This window comes from Mauremys mutica, chromosome 8 (assembly GCF_020497125.1).
Source record: "Mauremys mutica isolate MM-2020 ecotype Southern chromosome 8, ASM2049712v1, whole genome shotgun sequence".
NCBI classification, from domain to species: Eukaryota; Metazoa; Chordata; order Testudines; family Geoemydidae; genus Mauremys; species Mauremys mutica.
The window spans coordinates 102029091-102041561 of NC_059079.1; the positions used below are offsets into that span (position 1 = coordinate 102029091).

The following is a 12471-nucleotide window of genomic DNA, read 5'->3' on the forward strand; positions in this document are numbered from 1 at the left end:
GTTTCAGTATTAAATTTTCAAGTATGTTAAATTCATGAATCATGTATGTCTACTTTCATAGTACGTAAGAGCCCCAGACCAGAACCTCAATATACTAGGTGATGTACAAACACAGAAAACAGACAGTTCTGCCCCAAAGAGCTTAAAAGACAAGACAGAACAGATGGACAGACAGATAGTGAAGTACAATGAGACAATACACCCATATCTCACAAACCTAATCTGGCCCAACTGATATATTTATGTAATCCACATGATAGTCAGGCTCTTTAGAAACCAAGCTTTCATTTTAAAAAAAGAAAAAAAAAATCTAGCCTTCATGACTGTGAAGGAAAAACTTTCCAAAGTGAACAGAGAATAAACCAAGGTCACTAAACTGGACTACATGTACCACCAGTGATGTAAGCTTGTTGCAAGTGCTATGCTAAAAGCTCTTTAAAAAAAATTAAAGCAGCTTTCCATTTCAAAAGAACAGTTGTCGCATGCACTGCAGCATGCCAGAAAATGCCTGCAATGCAAAATGCACTCTCTCCTGGCCACTTTAGGCCATAATGAACAACACTTGCTGTGTGTTATGCACTGTGGCAGCGCAGATGGGTGCTGTACTCTCAAGAGGCACACAGATGGCAGGCTTTCTGCTAGGCCTAGCCTTCACTTTCCATCAAACTGCACAGTTCAAGATACAGAGGTGAACTCCCAAAGTTCCATATCACGCCATCGGAAACAACCAACGGCTGCAAGCCCAGTTCAAAGCGGCTGAAAAAGGCCTGGTTGCAGGCAGCCCCAAGATGAAAGGGCCTCCACACAGGAAGCTACTGCAGAGCAGTAGCTCCCTCTGCACTACAGAGGCTGCAGCCTGGCCCCTGCAGGGCTAGGACACAAGACTGAATTCCCCATGCACACCCCCTATATTTCCACAGTGAAGTTGGGGCAGGGGATGGGAGTGTCACAGTGAATAAAAACATGGCAACAGAACTAAGGAGACACACCTGGTTCTTCAAGCAGCAGAGCAGCTGGCTGGCTGCAATTTGAGTCTCTTCCCAGAAGGAAAAAGACGGAGGAGTCCTTGTGGCACCTTAGAAACTAAAAGATTTTTGGGCATAAGCTTTCATGAGCTAAAACCCACTTCATCGGATGCATACAGTGGAAAATACAGTAGGAAGATACTAGATACACACACACAGAGAACATGAAAAAATGAGGGTTGCCATACCAACTCTCATGAGACTAATCTATTAAGGCGGGCTATTATCAGCAGGAGAAAAAAAACTTTTGTAGTGATAATCAGGATGGCTCATTTCAAACAGAAGCTGTGAGTAACAGTAGGGGAAAAACTAGCATGGGGAAATAGTTTTTCGTTTGTGTAATGACCCATCCACTCCCAGTCTTTATTCAAGCCTAATTTAAACGGAGTCCAGTTCGCAAATTAATTCCGGTTCTGCAGTTTCTCGTTGGAATCTGGTTTTGAAGTTTTTTTGTTGAAGAATTGAGGCTTTTAGGTCTGTAATTGAGTGTCCAGGGAGGTTGAAGAAGTGTTCTCTGACTGGTTTTTGAATGTTATAATTCTTGATGTCTGATTTGTGTCCATTTATTCTTTTGCGTAGAGACTGTCCCGTTTGGCCAATGTACATGGCAGAGGGCATTGCTGGCACATGATGGCATACATCACATTGGTAGATGTGCAGCTGAACGAGCCCCTCATGGTGTGGCTGATGTGATTAGGTCCTATGATGGTGTCCCTTAAACACATATGTGGACAGAGTTCGCAAAGGGCTTTGTTGCAAGGATAGGTTTCTGGGTTAGTGTTTTTGTTGTGTGGTGTGTGGTTGCTGGTGAGTATTTGCTTCAGATTGGGGGGCTGTCTGTAAGGGAGGACTGGCCTGTCTCCCAAGATCTGTGAGAGTGAGGGATCATCCTTCAGGATAGGTTGTAGATCCTTGATGATGCACCGGAGAGGTTTTATTTGGGGACTGAAGGTGATGGCTAGTGGCGTTCTGTTACTTTCTTTGTTGGGCCTGTCCTGTAGTAGGTGACTTCTGGGTACTCTTCTGGCTCTGTCAATCTGTTTCTTCACTTCAGCAGGTGTGTATTGTAGTTTTAAGAATGCTTGATAGAGATCTTTTAGTTGTTTGTCTCTGTCTGTGGGATTGGAGCAAATGCGGTTGTATCTTAGAGCTTGGCTGTAGACCAGGGATTCTCAAACTGGGGGTCAGGACCCCTCAGGGGGTCATGAGGTTATTACATGGAGGGTCATGAACTGTGAGCCTCCACCACAACGCCTGCTTTGACTCCAGCATTTATAATGGTGTTAAATATATTTTAAAAGGTGTTTTTAATTTACATGTGGGGAGGGTCCGCACTCAGAGGCTTGCAATATGAAAGGGGTCACCAGTACAAAAGTTTGAGAACCACTGCTGTAGACAATGGATCGTGTGGTGTGGTCTGAATGGAAGCTGGAGGCATGTAGGTAAGTATAGCGACTAGTAGGTTTCCACTATAGGGTGGTGTTTACGTGACCATCGCTTATTAGCACTGTAGTGTCCAGGAAGTGGATCTCTTGTGTGGACTGGTCCAGGCTAAGGTTGATGGTGGGATGAAAATCATTGAAATCATGGTGGAATTCCTCAAGGGCTTCTTTTCCATGGGTCCAGATGATGAAGATGTCATCAATGTAGCACAAGTAGAGTAGGGGCTTTAAGGGACAAGAGCTGAGGAAGTGTTAGGGGACAAGAACTAAGTCAGCCATAAAATGTTGGCACACTGTGGGGCCATGTTGGTACCCATAGCAGTGCTGCTGACTTGAAAGTATATATTGTCCCCAAATGTGACACAGTTGTGGGTGAGGACAAAGTCACAGTTCAGCCACCAGGTTTGCCATCACATTATTGGGGATACTGTTCCTGATGGCTTGTAGTCCCATTTTTTCATGTTCTCTGTGTGTGTGTGTGTGCGCGCGCATGTGCATATTATATATATATATATAATCTTCCTACTGTATTTTCCACTGCATTCATCTGATGAAGTGGGTTTTAGCCCACAAAAGCTTATGCCCAAATAAATTTGTTAGTCTCTAAGGTGCCACAAGTACTCCTCGTTCTTTTTGTGGATACAGACTAACACGGCTACCATTCTGAAACCTGTTCCCAGGAGGAGGAGTCCCTGTATAGTTTTCCTAAGAGTGCAGACATCTAGGACAGGAGCTGATGGGCAGCAAGAGGCCTCCTGGAGTGGAGCAGCCTGATGCCCAAGTAAAGTCCCCAACTTTCAGCAGAGTCCCCACTCCCCCAAAGGCCCACTGGCCCTTTTACACACCCCGTCCTATCTCCATCATTAATGGCACTTCCTGCCCTCTGCCCCGCCACACCCCCCCCGAGCTACTCAAAATGTTTTGTATTTTTCTTTATTTAAATTTTGTAAAACAGGAAGCAAAGTGAACTTTGGTTCGCGTTCAACAATAATCTAGATAAGGAGTAGGAACTTCAAATTTAAAATTAGCTAAGTTTAAAAAGTCTAGCTATGAATGTAGTTCAGCTACATTCCAAGATATATCAAGATGTCAACTATGACATTTGTGTCTTGTAATTTGAATAATACAACAAAACAAATAATGATGTCTGCTTCATTGTGTTTCTTTTTGATGCACTGTCTAAAAACCAGAGATGTTTAAAAAAGGACTTTATAATCAAACATTTTATAGTAAAATAAATGCCTAAGGAAGCCTAAAGTCTGGAAATACATAGAATAAGCCTATGAAGACCTAAAGTAAATGTGCACTAAAAAGAGAAGTTTGCTTGTCAGACCTTCAAACATCATTTTTTTAAGAAGGTGGTAGATGAAGCAATAACTTTTGGGAACCACCAGAATAAGTTGCTGCAATATTGTCTTTTTGAATATGTGGACAACCTAAAACAACCCAGAAGTGTTAACTCCCTTGCCCTCCATTGATCATATCAGGGTGTTGACCTCAAAGCCTAAAAACTATGCTTTAAATGCCTGTATTATTTAATTCCCAATCATTTTCACAGTTCAAATGGAGAAGGGAGAAATTAGGAGTTGAACCAAGGGGGGAAGATAGATAAAGATGAAGGGAAAAAAGTAGCTGTGATCCTAAAGATGAAACCCATTTCCCGTTAAGAGATGCCAAGGGACAAGATACTGAACAAACCAGTAACTAAAAATGTAGTTACCACACAAATTTCACCCTTGATTTTTGTGCAAACGTCCCACTGACACTAGCAAGAGTGCCACTGTGGATTAGGAATCGATAGTACCCTGACATTTTCACCTCATCCCATATATTAGAATTAAAATGGAATTACGCCCTCTTCAAAAAGGCTAAATGCAAATACTTCAGCATAACACGCTAAAAACCTGTTAGGGTGTCTTTTAGTGAAAAAACAAATGTGGGGTTTTCTCCAAATCCGGAATACTTTCTATATTGTGAGGATATGTTTTATATAAATCACCCAAAAATGCTAAAGTTTCACTTAATCATACAAAATAGAAAGATTCATCCTGACATGACCAAGTATTATAGAATTACAGTATTAGAGAGAGCTCACTGGTTTGAGCATTGACCTGCTAAACCCAGGGTTGTGAGTTGAGGGGGCCACTTAGGGATCTGGGGGAAAATTAGTACTTGGTCCTGCTAGTGAAGGCAGGGGGCTGGACTCAATGACCTTTCGGGGTCCTTTCCAGTTCTCTGAGATAGGTATATCTCCATATATTTTATATTTTATTTTTATATCAGCGACACATTAGGGTGGAAATGTGTGTTTCATTCTGTACTTTGAACTTTTGACTTATCTATTTGTATGTTATATTCCTTTTATGGTGAGTGAATACTTCACAATGTCTGCTAGGGAAACAGCATTACAAGCCTTGGTTTTTGTAATCTTAATGGCATTTGCTTATCTTGGCAACAGAATTACAAGTATTCCACACCCACCAATGAAATAATGCTTTTTAAATGAACTTCAAATGCATGAAAAGGTAAGAACATTTTATTGTTGATTCTGTGTTTGAGAACTGAATAATAAGTTATGTTACTTACCGATCTTTTTAAAGCATTTTGAGATCTAAAGATGAAAAGCGCTATATAAGAGCGAATAGTATATTGTAAACTATTTCCTATGACACATCACCAGTAGATACTGGTGTAAAATTGAGTTAACAGGTCTCCAGTTAAAGGCTTGTGTTCAATTATAGTTGTGGATCTAACCATTTGGTCTATTTAAGAACTGATTTATTAAATTTGTGATGATCTGAGACAAGCAGTGGTACAAAGTCTAATGTGTAGGTTCGTGAGACAATTTTTATAGCCTGGTCAGAAATGACTGCCTTATCAAAAAGATACGAACATTTCATTTCTCGCTCTGTCCCTAACCTGATGATTATTTAACCGACATGTTCCTTATCTAACTAGTTAATTGAAATACACTGGCTGTAAGGAAACAAGCCTCAGCAATTTTGCACATCATCAAAAGAACTAGAAATATCCACACTGCTTGTTCTTTCATTATAAACTTAGTATTAATATATACACAAGACTAGATCTCTACTGAATGACCCCAAACACCAGATTACACTGCCATGAGTTTTTCCTGCATAACCAGACAGCCTTAGAAAGTACTTAAGCCTTCTAGTATTATAACAAGACAAATATAAACACAGAATATTGTGTTAGAATGATGTCCTTGTCAGAAATAAAAATAGCATTCCCATAGTGACTCTTAGAATAAGCCAAATTGGTACTTATGTCAGCATAGGGAAGAAATGTAATGGAACAATTGCATCGCAACCTCAAACAACCAATCAGTTTTTTAAACCACACATTAATAAAAGTATTATGTAATACTTGTTTGGAAATAATTTTTAAAACAGTAGACAAAAAACAGACTAATGATGGTGAGTGTTTCTATATATATTTTCTCCTCTTTACAATTCAGTCTACAGTCATTTGATTTTAAGAGGAAGAATCCGTATTTCATTTTCTTCACAAATCAAACAAACAGGTCTTAAATCAACAATGCCACAACCTCTAGTGGCTATCAATAAAGGTAAGCACTGCTTACAGTAATTACACTCGATATTTAGAAAAATGTACAAGTCTTATCTCAAATACTTATTGTACGGTTGTATATTCTATTTGTAAACTTAGTAAAAAACAAAACCAATACCAACAGATTTGATTTAAACGTAAGCACTAGGTTGCAATTTTACAATCATTTTAGAAAGAATACACTGATAAAGCACTGCAATCTGTTAATCTGTTAAAGACTAGTCCAAGCACCACTAAAAATCAATCATTCTGTGAAAATATGCTCACTAATATATTAAAGACATCATTTTATTCACTTACTAGCTCAAATCCAGAGGAATTTTAACGGCATATCTCAGCAACTTAAAAACAAGATTCCTATGTAATTTTATTTTTTCAATAAAAATGAATTAAACCACCCACATATACCCGAAAACAAAAGTGGAGGTCTCTTGCTTTCTGCTTTACACATACCACTAAACACTGCCAGATTCTCTCCCTCAGCTGCTGCCAATGCTCATGTGCAGAAATATAAAGAAACTTCCTGCTAGCACAGATCACATCTCATTCCTAACAGCCACTAGTTAATAAATAAAAAGCCTTTTGTATCTTGTGTAGGAGCTAATTATGTTCGTCTTACTTGCCCTACAATAATGAAAAACAGCACTCCATAAAACAAGCACCTGTACTTACCACCCCCCATCAGATAATACAGACCTAATAAATGTAATAGCATTATAAAAAAATGTACAATTGAGTAACTAATATATTATTAACAGAAGGAAAATATCAGTAGAGCTATGCAATTAAAGAGATTCACATTCTGTAAACAAGACTGTTTAACAATTATTGTAACTGCTACAGACTGATTCCTGTTCAGAAATCAAGTTATTTCACACAGCTTCTCCCTCCCCCCCAAAAAGGGCAAATAATGCAAGTGCATAATGTACTTATAAATAATGTTATCCCATTATAGAGATTTGTCTCTATTTCTCCCCCTCTCAGATAGGTGAACAAAAACACATGTGAACTCAATGCTTCACAAAATGTGATGCTTGGTCCACTTGTGACAGGCAGACTGCCTGTATTCTGGTGATGACAAAACAAAAAGGTGGTCCTACAGTCCCAGAAAGTTTTGAACACACATGCATGCACTGTTCATACAGAACTCCATTCCATAGTTATGTCTATTTGAGCTGCTGCAAAGGAACGAACAACTGCCAACGAGCCTTGTGGTTCAGTATTTCTTAATGCAACTTCAACCACAACCAAATTTACAAACATCACTAAAACTGAAAGGGTAACAAATACACAGGATGACATAATCAAACTGAAAGTGACCTGGAAAAATTAGAGCAGTAAGGGTCTCAGGCAATGACAGACTGGATACTCATTAAATGTAAAGTCCTACACACAAGCAAGAAAAGAAGCAGATACAGTCTAGGAGGTGGGGCAAAAGGAGAAACAAACCGGCTGCCACTCCAATCACACTACGTTTAGCTTTATTTTGTCCAAGTGTTACATTATGTAATCAAACACATACGCAGTAAAGTTTTAATTAATACACTGCAAGGAAAGGTGGAATGGAAAGGGAATCTGTATGAGCAGAAATGCTTGTAGAATAGAATTATCACTGTTAAAATCTTTACAATTGCTGTTTGTAAGTAATTAACCTGACCAACACATTCTTATATTTAATACAATTACATGGGGCTCTGATTAGGCCACCTGCCCATTTATAGTTTGCAGGAGCAGGGCCATAAACTTTAGTATAGTGACAAGAATTTAAATGTAATGCAAATAATTATAGTTTAAATTAAAATTTTCTCCCTTCCAACACATTCTGTACTTAAAAGAAATACCCAGAATACCCAAAGACGAGACTAGAACCCTTTATGCATACACAGGAGAGGAATCATAAATAAAAAAGAGAATAGTTATTAATGACCATATCACAATAACGCTCCTTATTTGGCTAAAGCCAGAAAGCAGACCTAGATACAACTACAAAACACTGTACACTTCTAGCATTACAGTGCTCCTCCCACACACTGAAAATAAAGGATGTACTCATTGTACCCAGGTTCTAATGCATTTATCTCTTTATGAAACTGATATGACATACAGTATTGTAGAAACTATATTCTAACTGCACTCCAAAGAAAATATATAATAGAAGTTGCACTGAAAAATAAAATCTGTGATTTGATCTCTATGTATTCTCAGAGCAGTGTGAAAGTCTGGTCAACTCAGATTCAATTACCAACCACAGATCAAGAATATATTCCAGAAATCAAAACTATCCCTAATTCTACCAACGAATACACTATACCATTCTTTTTAAAGAAAATGTGTTGAAATGTGCAGAAAGACATGTTCAGTAAGAAACAGGCATAAAGAGGGGTTGCAAAAGGTTAGCTAGCTTCTCACGAAGTGAAATAATACTTAGATTCTAGGTTAGATTCCAACTTCAGCATGAAAAATTACAAACACAGATTATTCAGCAGATCACTATTGGAATAGCATACAAAAAAACCAACCCCCACCATAACCCTTCACATTCCTCAAAATATATAAATAAACAAAAACAAACAAACAAACAAACAAACATGTGAGCAGAGGGGAATATCAATTGTTCAAAAGGCTTGCATAAGTATTAAATAAGTTTCTAAAGAACAGCACCCATCCCTAGAGTGGCCAGCAAAAACGTAACTGATTCTAAAATGGTACACCCATTTTTTCGGTTATCATCACTTTCCTTCCTCACAATCCAAACATTTAGCAGCCTTGCAAGAAATAATTTCTCTCGCCCTCCAATAGTGAGTTACTAATTATTTCTTTTAGCCAGTTGTTTATCCAGCAGCAAAGGTTATTTGGTGTTACGTGTAGAATGTAAGTAGTTTGTCATTACGTACGGATCTCCTTTCTTCACATCCACAGCTTCCTTTCCAGAAAAAGGATTACCAGACTCACTCCCCTTTCACACATTCAATTTTGAAAAATTCTATCCACTCACAGCGTGGGAGCTTGCGCTGCCCTTTCAGTGAGCCTCAGAAGGAAGCTTGTGACCCAAAGGTAGTGCATCTTCAAAAGGTTGTGTATTCAAAGAGGAATGAACTCCCAAAGGAACTAAGGATCATCAAGCCTTCCCACCTTCTGTTCCAAGTGCAAGGACTTTTTCCCCTTTCTTATAGAAAACAAACACAAACTCTGCTCATTCACTTGTCCAGGATATGTAAAACTTTATTTCATGAGACTATAAAATGTGTTACTTTTTTATTATTATTTTCATTATTTTTTAAAAAAGGGGTGTGAAGCTTAGATTTTCAGGAAAGTCATTTACTTAAAACAGATATTATGAAAGAACACAAACCACTTTTTGCCTGACTAGTACAGCTTGCACTAATGTTAAAGACATGAAGAATCCCCATTTAAATTTAAAATATCTGTTTTTGGCAGGATGCTTAGCTTATCTTTTCAGTACTTCCACTGTGAATTGTAATTTTTTTAAATTTCTGTTTCTACCATTGTTGCACAGCCCAGAGTATTGAGGGGGACAAAATGCTTATGCAGACGACATTTTTAAGTCAGGATGAATCCTGGATTTTTCCATTTAACATTGACTATTACAGTGTAAAACTAGGGAGTGGTTTACACTGTATGTTCTCTGATAAAATGGTTGTACCAGAATTTACTAAAATCTGCTGCAGAATTCTCCAATTACTTGAGGTTTTTAAATAAGCCCTATTTCAAATATATGTCTTGCACTATTCACTGTGCATCAGAAATAGTAGAAGATCCTGGAAAACGAAACATACCAGTTGCACCATTCGTGCTTATAAGCAGGCAAGCCAGCACAAGTTATCTCAGTGCTCCTGGACGTCATGCCACTGACCTTCCTCTCAGAACTATGCATCTCAAAAGGTACAAATGACACTTATTTTCACCATTATTCTAAATAAAACTTGTTTAAGCAGATTAGGGATTTGATATCACTTAACGGAAGTCTTCAGATGTCTTTAAAAAATCCAAGGCTTTGCCTACTGCCTTTTGTTTTGGAAAGACTGCCAAGATTGGTAGGTACAAAATCCAGAGGGCTTCAGACCCTAGGTTTTAGTTTATTTTAAAATCATCTCCCCTGCCAGACACCAGAAAACTACGGTATTCAGACCATGCTCCATTTATTGCTAGACTAAGCAAACTTTCCAGAGATGGGTAAGGAAGACACATTCATATACGAGAGTTTTGCTACTTCTCTTTTTCAAAACATTGATGCAGATAGAAGTAAATCTTCCTGCTTGATATCAGAAAGGGACTTGGCCCAACAAGAAACAATGCACCCTTAAATTAGGGTGTCTGAGGATTGTTAAATATAGTTATTGAAATCCATCAAAATCTCAGTAAAGATCCAAGCAGGTGGACCAGAATGTCTAATCTGTCATTCACAGTCAGCAGGAGAATCTTGGTATTATCAAAAATATTGATGTGCAATCGAAAGTAAGAACAGTAAATTATTACTGGGTATCTAAGACAACCAGAAAATAAAATATGAAATAGCTAAACAAAACAAGAATTCCCCATATTCCAAATGACAAAAGGTATTGCTTTCTGAGTATTGGCAAGTATGCTTACCTTTTATGGAACATTTGCTATAGAGGTCTGCTATCCTCACCTCCCACCACCTTAATTGCTCTAAAAATCATCCTGTTTACAGTTTACCAGCATTCAGATGCCCTTCATTTTTTGTCATATCTTCCATTATTGAATACTTCTCAGAAATATAAAGTAAAACTTAATAGCTAGCTTTAATAAACAGTTTCACTTTCTATACACAGAAGGCTGAATGTAGCCAAGGAACAGTAGTACTAAACAAACCTCATTATGTATTGTAGTATATTTAATTTCCAGCCACTACACTCTTTCCCTTGTGCTTACAAGCAGCGTCAAAATATTTTCAATACAACATGCTTCCCCCACAAAGGCTGAGGAAACTGCAATAAAGATGACCTTGCACCAACAGTTTTATGTTGCAGCGCTGACTTCCCTACCATAGAGGAACATGCTACCATTGAGGGGCCACGAATATCAACTCATTCCAAAAGGATCACAGCACTTTGGTGCCAAGATGTGCCTACTTGGTGCACATCTCCATTACAGATACTACAGTGAATCAGCTACAGTGCTGCAGCTGTGATGCCATATCATAGTATAGATGCTTCCTACATTGACAAGAGGAGTTTTTCATCAATGTAGTTAATCCATCTCTCCAAGAGGTAGTAGCTAGATCGATAGAAGAATTCTTCCATTGACTTAGGTTGATCTAACCCTTGGTGCAGATGCGGCTAACTAAGCAGTCAGGGTGAGAAATTTCTTTACAGCCCTAAGCAACATAGATAGGTTGATCTAATTTTTAACCAGGCCTTAGTAATAAGTTTAAAGCAACAAAGAGTCCTGTGGCACCTTAAAGACTAACAGATGTATTGGCGCATAAGCTTTCGTGGGTGAATACCCACTTCCTCAGATGCATGTTAGTAAGTTTAACTCCCTAGGGAGCTCTCAGTACCAATGAAGGACCCACACTGACATGTTCTTTCTAGTCTGATGTGCTAAATTCAACTTCGAAGACTTAAATCTCCAAAACAATATTCTCAGTGCTGATGAGGCCTCAGAGCCCACAGAAGACTTGGGCACTACAGCCACAGAGCCCAAATCTATCCAGTACCAACTTAATCAGTGTAAGTCCCTGATCTGCCTCGTTTGGAACTCACAAACTAAGTTCCTTCACAGGGCACAAGGCTGGTCTGTTGTGAGGTGGAGGGACCAAGCCCCAAAGGCTGCCTTGGTGAGGAAGGCAAGAAGCCTCTGCTGCCTGTCAGTGGTGGCTTGAAGTACGAGCAGGCCCTGCACGGAGACTAGGGAAACCGGAGTCCCAAAGCAGAACGAACACCCAACCCCAGGAACACAACTTCAGTTCTCTGTCTTCGCCCAGAGGCCAAGCCCGCGCAGCCCCAGGCGCCGCTCTGCGCGGCTGTAACCTTGGCTGAGAGAGGAGGAAGTTACATGACCCCCGCGGGCTGCTTCCAGGACGCTCCCGCAGCTCAGCACCACTTCCCACAGGGGCCAAGGGATAAAGCGGCTGCATTTCAACCGCCCCCGGTCGATTTTACAACAGGCCGGGGGCCTGGGTAGCTCCTCGGGCAGGTTCCTGACAGAACCTCCCCCCCCCCCACCTCAGACCCTGTCAGTGGCGCATGCGCGGTGCCAGTCCCCTCACCGTTGCCAGGTGATGACTTTCCCTCCCCGCCGTTCTCAGCAGCAGCAGGTTCCTCCGCCTCTTTCTACCCCGGGCTCCGGTGTGGGCCCCGCCGCTCTTCTCGGCTTTTCCTCCTCCCAGAGCTACAGCTGCTGCCGAGCACAAAGCAGCAGTCCAG

At 39.8% G+C, this 12471-nt stretch overlaps 1 protein-coding gene across 2 annotated transcripts in view; it reads right to left on the reverse strand.

The window, feature by feature from the left end:
- Window positions 1-12456, reverse strand: part of FAM13B (family with sequence similarity 13 member B) — an 81527-nt gene extending 69071 nt beyond the window's left edge. The window contains exon 1 of one of the 2 annotated variants that reach the window (XM_045028157.1): window positions 12315-12456. The gene's annotated coding sequence lies outside the window, so the exon portion shown is untranslated. The remainder of the gene's footprint in view (window positions 1-12314) is intronic. The other variant, XM_045028158.1, reaches the window with a different exon arrangement.
- Between the last annotated feature and the right edge of the window lie 15 nt (window positions 12457-12471).